This window comes from Alligator sinensis, unplaced genomic scaffold (assembly GCF_000455745.1).
Source record: "Alligator sinensis unplaced genomic scaffold, ASM45574v1 scaffold886_1, whole genome shotgun sequence".
In the NCBI taxonomy this organism is placed as follows: domain Eukaryota; kingdom Metazoa; phylum Chordata; order Crocodylia; family Alligatoridae; genus Alligator; species Alligator sinensis.
Genome location: NW_005842040.1, coordinates 1,472,888 through 1,479,620, shown reverse-complemented (window position 1 = coordinate 1,479,620; position 6,733 = coordinate 1,472,888). Strand labels below are relative to the sequence as shown.

Below are 6,733 nucleotides of genomic sequence, written 5' to 3'. Positions count from 1 at the left end.
TGAAAAAAGAGACATCTGGCAATAAGTTCCCCAAAACAGATTTAACTGGACTCTCAGGACTCACCTGTCTCGTGTCTGGAGAAAATTCCTGTTTCTTTTAACTGTGAGATGATATCCAACTGCAGCAGATCCTGTGTTGTATCCCGAACAGAAAACTTCTGCTCTGCCTCTGAAATCATTAAGCTTTGACTTATTTCAAGTTCTGCCTCACAGCGTCCCGTCTAATTTCCCAACAAAAGGAAGTGAGGTCACTGGACGTGGACAGTCAGTAGAGACTTTCGTCATGTGTCTTACAGATCATTTAAAAGTTCCATCTGAGTTTCCCAATTGGTTAGGGAGTCTTTAAAGGGGTTTAATGACAAGCTACAAGGATGGAGGTGTGGGGGGAAGACAGGAGTTCCTGGAACAATACTGGATGGGGAACCAGGAAGGAGAACTGGAAAGGACCATTCTTTAATCAAACATCTGTTTACTACCACCACCAGCTGAGCAGATAGGACCCTTTTAGAGGATCTAGAGACTTTTATTTTTGTATTGATGAGCTAATATAGTTGTTTCAAGGGTTCCTTTTAGCCAAGTCACTTTAAAATCAGTCAAATCTGCCAGCTTTCAAACAGGAGGGGATGAGCTGCATTTCTAAGCAGCGGTATGCAGCATAGGCATCAACTTCTATTTTTCCGGGGGGTGGGGATAAGAACCTAGACTCTAAGATGATGCTCCCTCCTCACCCTGCCCCGCATGGCTGGAGCCAAGCCAAGTTAAGCCGAACCAAGCCCATGGGGGGTGGGGAGGCCAGGGGCAGATGCAGGGTGTCCGTTGTAGGCTCAGGACTCCCTGCCCAGCTGCCTCCCCCTGGGAGCCCTATACCGCCACAGGGAGACAGCCCCTGCCTGCCCAGCAACAGCAAGGGGCACAACTCTGCACTGCTGCCTCCACTGCTGCCAGGTGGGCAGGGGGTGCCTTGCCATGGTGGCACAGGGCTCCCGGGAGCAAGGAAGCAGGGCGGGGAGCCCTGAGCCCACAAGGGCAGCCCACATCTCCCCCCCGTGCACAAATCTGGGGGGCATGTGCCCCCCATGACCTTCTGCCCAGGACTGCATGCAGTGGCAGGGAGCTGACCCCGCCTCCGTTCCCTGGACAAGTTGCACATGGTTCTGTCCCCTCCCTGACCCAGACCGGGCCCTATATACCACCTTGGCTGGGCACAGCACCCAAGCCCAGTCCCTGCCCCACTCCCTGCCTCGCCACAGGGGCCTCAGTCTGCCCCCCTGCCCACCCCTGCCTCATAGACTTACCTGCAGGTAGCTGGGGGAGCTGCTCTCCACCACTACTTGGACCAGTAATCCTGGCCATGTGCATGTGTGTGCATGCATATGGCACCCCCGGCATCCTACTCCCTGCAGCCCCTTGCAGGCTGGAACTGTACCAGCCTCTAAGGGGAATCTAAGTACTGATGTACTTATTTTGGGACTATCTCTTTCTGAGGGGGGCCAGGGCCTTTGGGTCCCCATGTACTCAGCACCAATGGTATGTAGAAAAGATGCACTTCACAGGGTTCCCCACATGTTAGCACTTTTGCATTAGCAGGGCAGAATTTTAGCCCATTTTTATATTCAGTGAAAAAGAGTGGTATGTCTAGAAGGATCCCTTCTGTGTCCGTTGAGACTGAATTAAACTGGTTACCACCTAGTAAATTCCAATTGGTCATTCACCCATGTTTAGATCACTATGTCTGACCATGAGCCTGTTATTTCTAAGCCACCTGCCTAGCAACTGTTTGATAAATAGCCTGCAGTTTTGCTTGGCTGGATATAATTTTAATCTGTTGTGGGGATCTGAGCTGTGAATGGGGCAGTTGGTTGAGTCAGTTTGCTTATCTGCTATGGCCTGATACTGTAGGACAATATAAGACTGATGTATTATGCAATTTTCTCTCTTTTAGCAATTTGGCCCCAGGGAGTAATACCACAATGCAGAGAAAAATCAGTAAGGTGGGTTGGTGGCCCCAGGATTCTGCAACATTCACTTCTCCGGGTACCAGAAGACAAGAAAGGGGGACGGGAGGTTCATAGACCTTACCCTGACAGGCCCTAGGACAGTGATAGCAGATGGCAGATGATGAGGTGTCCTCACAAAAATATATCCTCCTCTATGCTCAGCCATTCCCTGGGCAGCAGGAGGAAAATGCCTGAGAAGATAACTCATGCGGACAAGGAGAGCTTCAGCCACCTGCTTAGGAGCCTATAATCTGCAGGCCTTGAGCTCAGCCGTCAAAACACGTCACATCATGGTTGTGTCTGGAGTGAACCATGTGGTAAATGAAGCTAATTTCCCATGAGCGGGAGCTGTCATACCTCATAAGGTCATGAATGTTACCCTTTGTTGGACCAGGTGGTAACATGCATCTTGCATGGAAAGGTCACCTGCAAACTGCAGTAGAGATGATAGTAGATCTGCCACCAGCTCCAATACCCTGCTCTACCTATTAATACAAGACGCCTGCCCATAACTGATTGTTAAAGGTCCTCCCAGTTTTGCACTATGTAGAAGCTGGTTGTTGCAGGGGCCAGGAAGCAATTTTCTATTCATGTATAGACATGTACAAATTCTGAAATTCTGGGATTGAGGGAACACTCATACAAGATGTCTTCTTTTTCAGGCAGGCTTCAAGCTTTGTGTGATCTTCTCTAGCAAACCTGATGGGGAGGCCATGCTTTGGTAGATAGATCAATGCAATCTATTGGGCCTGTGCACCAAGATTCATGTGTTCTTTCATTGTCTCTCTGATGGACAGATCTCTTATACAAATCCATGCCTGAGTTTGTCAATGTTTTAAAGAAAATGTAGTGAGAAATAGTGACAGTAAAAGTCTCTGGAAGCCTCAGATGAAAGGCCTCTTTCACTGGAAATGAAATAATTTATTTTCTGTTTGTCCACTCCTCTAGAGGACCTCTGGACTATGCCACTACTTTGATTTTAAGGCTGCTTCTGTGGCCAAAAATATGAATGCTCCCTCAATTAAATCAAAATGTGATATAGATTACTCAGCCAAACAGTAGCCAACGAAGCATGTTAAAACTGTGGGCAGGCACCTGAGGGGTATAAACAACAAGGGTAGAGAAGAGCAATTGTTTAGAGCAGTGATTCTCAACCAGGGTGCAGCAAGATGCCTTGAGATCCTTTCAAGGGTGCTGCTGGGTGCCACACAATGTTAGCACTAGTAGCTGTGCAAACATGACTCATAAGATAAACCCAGAGCTTTCCAATAGGAATTCATAGTGTTGAAACCATTCTGTCCAGTTGTGGGCTTTCTGAGTTCTTTGCAACAGAAAAATTGCTCTATTAGCTTTCTGTAGTCAAAACAAGATGGAAAACTAAGAGCTGGCATTTTCTGAGGGATGCCTAAAGTAAAAATTGTTGAGAACCACTGATTTAGAGTGGTGAACTAGATGATGAAAACCACTTCTTGGTTTTCATGGTAATTAGATAGATAGATAGATAGATCACTCGATTTATCTATCTAGACCAGGAGTCAGCAACCCCCAGCACACATGCCGAGCACGGCACACGAGGCCATTTTGCTTGGCATGCCACCGTCAGCCTGGGCTCTAGGCAGCTGCTGCCAGTCACGAAGCCTGAGCTGCTCCCAGCAGGCGGCTAGGCAGCTGTAAGCCCTGCTGCAAGCAGACCAGGCAGACCAGCAGCTACTCAGAGCCTGGGCCAGTTGCAGCCAGGAGGCTGCAAACATCTGCTCTGGGCTCCAACATTAGCTCCATACTGGCGGGTGCACATTCGCCTTGGAGCAGACGGGGCGGCGGAGGGGCTGAGGCAGCGCAACCCTGGCCTCTCCCCTGCTGCTGGCACAGAGCTGATGACTGGGCTTTGGAGCCTGGTGCAGCTGTTTGTAGTTAGCCTGGGCTCTGGGCAGCTGCAGCAGGCAGCAGGCAGCAGGCAGCAAGCAGGCTGCAAACAGCTGTGCCAAGCTTCACAGCCCCGGCATCAGCTCCATGCTGGCAATGACTGCACATGCACCTCAGAGCAGATAGCTGGAGGGCTGCACTGCCTCAGGCCCTATCCCCACCATCTGGTCTGAGGCGTGCATGCAGCTGCCAGTATGGAGCTGATGCCAGAGCCTGGAGCAGATGTTTGCAGCCTCCTGGCTGCAACTGGCCCAGGCTCTGGGTAGCTGCTGCCAACCATGAAGCCTGGTCTGTTTGCAGCAGGGCTTGCAGCCAGGCTTGCAGCTGCCCAGCCAACTGCTGGGAGCAGCCCGGGCTTCATGGCTGGCAGCAGCTAAGCCCGCCTGACTCCTACCCTCTCCGAGCCCAGCATCTGGTTCTGTGCATTTGTCTGCCTCTGTCTGGTTCTGTGTGTCTGTGTCCACACACTCGTGTCTGGTTGCAGATGTTTGTGTGCATGTGTCTGTTCTGGGTGTGTTCTGGTTCTCTGTGTTTGTGCACGTGGTTCTGTGTGTGTGTGTGCACATGCGCGCGTGTGTCTGGTTCTCTCTTTGCTCTCCTTTTTCTTTCTCTTTCTCTCTCTCTCCTCGTTCTCTTATTTGTCTCGTTTTTCTCTCTCATTGCAACATGCTCAACAAAAAAGGAATACAAAACAACAAAGGCAAAATTTATGATTATTAAATATACTAATATGCAATACGTCCTGCCATGTACCCCCCCCAACCTCATTTTGTTTTTCTGGCATGCCAGCACTCCGGCACATTCCAAGGTAGACATTGTGGTTTTTTTTGGCACTCCAGCCAAAAAATGTTGCCTACCCCTGATCTAGATGATAGAGGATAGTGGACACATCTAGCTACATGTGCAATTAATTCAACTGAATATACTCTGGCTCAATTTAAGCTGGAGTAAACTAATCCTGATGTCACTGTCTACACATATATTTAAGCACAGTAATTTACTGCGCTGTAAAATACCACTTGTATCTGATGGGACTATCCAGCAGTGCAATAAATTAGTCTACTGCACACTAATTGCCACACATGTGTAGATGATGATGCTTTACTGCAGAGCAAGTTCACCTGCTGTACAATAAAGCATCTCGTGCAGATGTGCCCAGTCTGAACTAAGTGAGACTTAATGGGCATGTCTACATGAGATGCTTCAAGGCACATTAGCCTAAATTTAAGGTGCATTAGGGCATGTGTCTACATGTGCATGCCCTTCGTGCACTTTAGAAAGGGCGAATTTAGTCTATTCACACCTAAATTTGATACCTAAAAATGCATGTATCAAATTTAGGCACAAATAGTTAAAGCGTATTAATGAACATGCAGATGCATTAAAGTGCATTAATGCTGTGTGTGAACTGGCTTGGGACTAACTTTAATCCCAAGGCAGTCCACATACAGCGTTAATGTGCTTTAATGCCTGCATGTGTAGATGCCTGCCTAAACCCTGGTTAATGCGCATTAAAATAATGCGCATTAAATGTAGGCACGCTTAAATGGATGTGTAGGCAAACCCATCAGGTCTCTTCCACAGAGGCATAGCAGGGCAGCTCTGGTACATGGGGCAGTGTTGGCTGCTGTGCTTCTGGCTGCAGCCAAGTGGCAAGCTGCCATCTGTGGTGCAGCCAGCCTCCTACTGCAGTGGCAGAAGCTATTTTTCCACCCCCATAAAGTCAGTGCCTGGGGCTGCTGCCCTGGTCATCCCCACCTCAGTTACACTACTGCTCTTCCAGCTGTACTTCTGTCTTTAAAATTTGTTAGGAATAAAGAGTATTTTCAGGTTTCTTACAGTTGTATTTTAAGCAGTCAGTGGAAAAGTTGAACTACAGGGACACAGATCTACGACTGTCTCTTGTTGTGGCTCGTCCCCCTGCAGATTCTTCTGCAAAATCCCCTCCCTGGAGCTCCTGCAGGGCAGACAGAATTACCAGACTAGCAATCATGCAAAGTACAGGAAACAGTATTTCCCTTACATGATGCAACTGTCCTGCAGCCAGCTAACTTCCCTGCAGCCCTGGATGAAGGCAGTGAGGTTGCGCAACTATATGGTTCAATCAAGCTCTCTGAGCCAAATTTTTAAAGGTCTTCAGGTGTCTGAAGGTTCAGATAGGGTTCTAGTGGGAGTTGCAAAAACGCTAAGGTATCTGGTTTCTACTGCTTTGCAAAGGATTTTGCAAAATAGTTTTTTGGAGTTATGGTAAATGCTTATGAACATATACCAGGGCTAAAGCTGTATGCACAGAGGAACCAATGATGAGTGCCACCACATTCATTTCTGAAAGGGGAACATGGATGGATATAAATTTACAGCAGAGTTCAAGGGCAGGCAGTATTCATCAGCACCCATCTTAAAGGGGAACTGCTCACGTGCTGTCATTAGTGATGATCACTGCAGAAAAAAAAGCTGCAGGTATATATGAATGGGTACAAGGCAGAGAGAAATGTAACAGAGTAACTGCTCAGCTAGCTCAGAGTATGAGATCAGGGCAGAAATGTGTAGACAGCATAGCTTCACAGAGAGTGGTCCCAGTCTGAACTCGATTCTGAGGTCTTATACAATTTAAGATGACATATTCCAGTTCCATTAAAAAAGAAAGGATCCCAGTTCCCTTGCCCTCTAGCCCAGGAGTTGTTCATGAACAACATTGCCACGATAATTGTTAGGGCACCAAAACAAAGAACTAAGTAACTTCACCACTGGGTAGTGCTAACACAAGGGAGATTGCCTCCTGCTATGACCTTGCCTTCCCCTCCACCTCCATG

General features: G+C 48.1%; 1 protein-coding gene across 1 annotated transcript in view; it reads right to left on the bottom strand.

Moving 5' to 3' along the window:
* The window catches only part of LOC102380814 (gasdermin-A2-like), a 21,769-nt gene extending 21,569 nt beyond the window's left edge, over positions 1–200 (bottom strand). The window contains exon 1 of the mRNA XM_006022588.3: positions 65–200. The gene's annotated coding sequence lies outside the window, so the exon portion shown is untranslated. The remainder of the gene's footprint in view (positions 1–64) is intronic.
* Between the last annotated feature and the right edge of the window lie 6,533 nt (positions 201–6,733).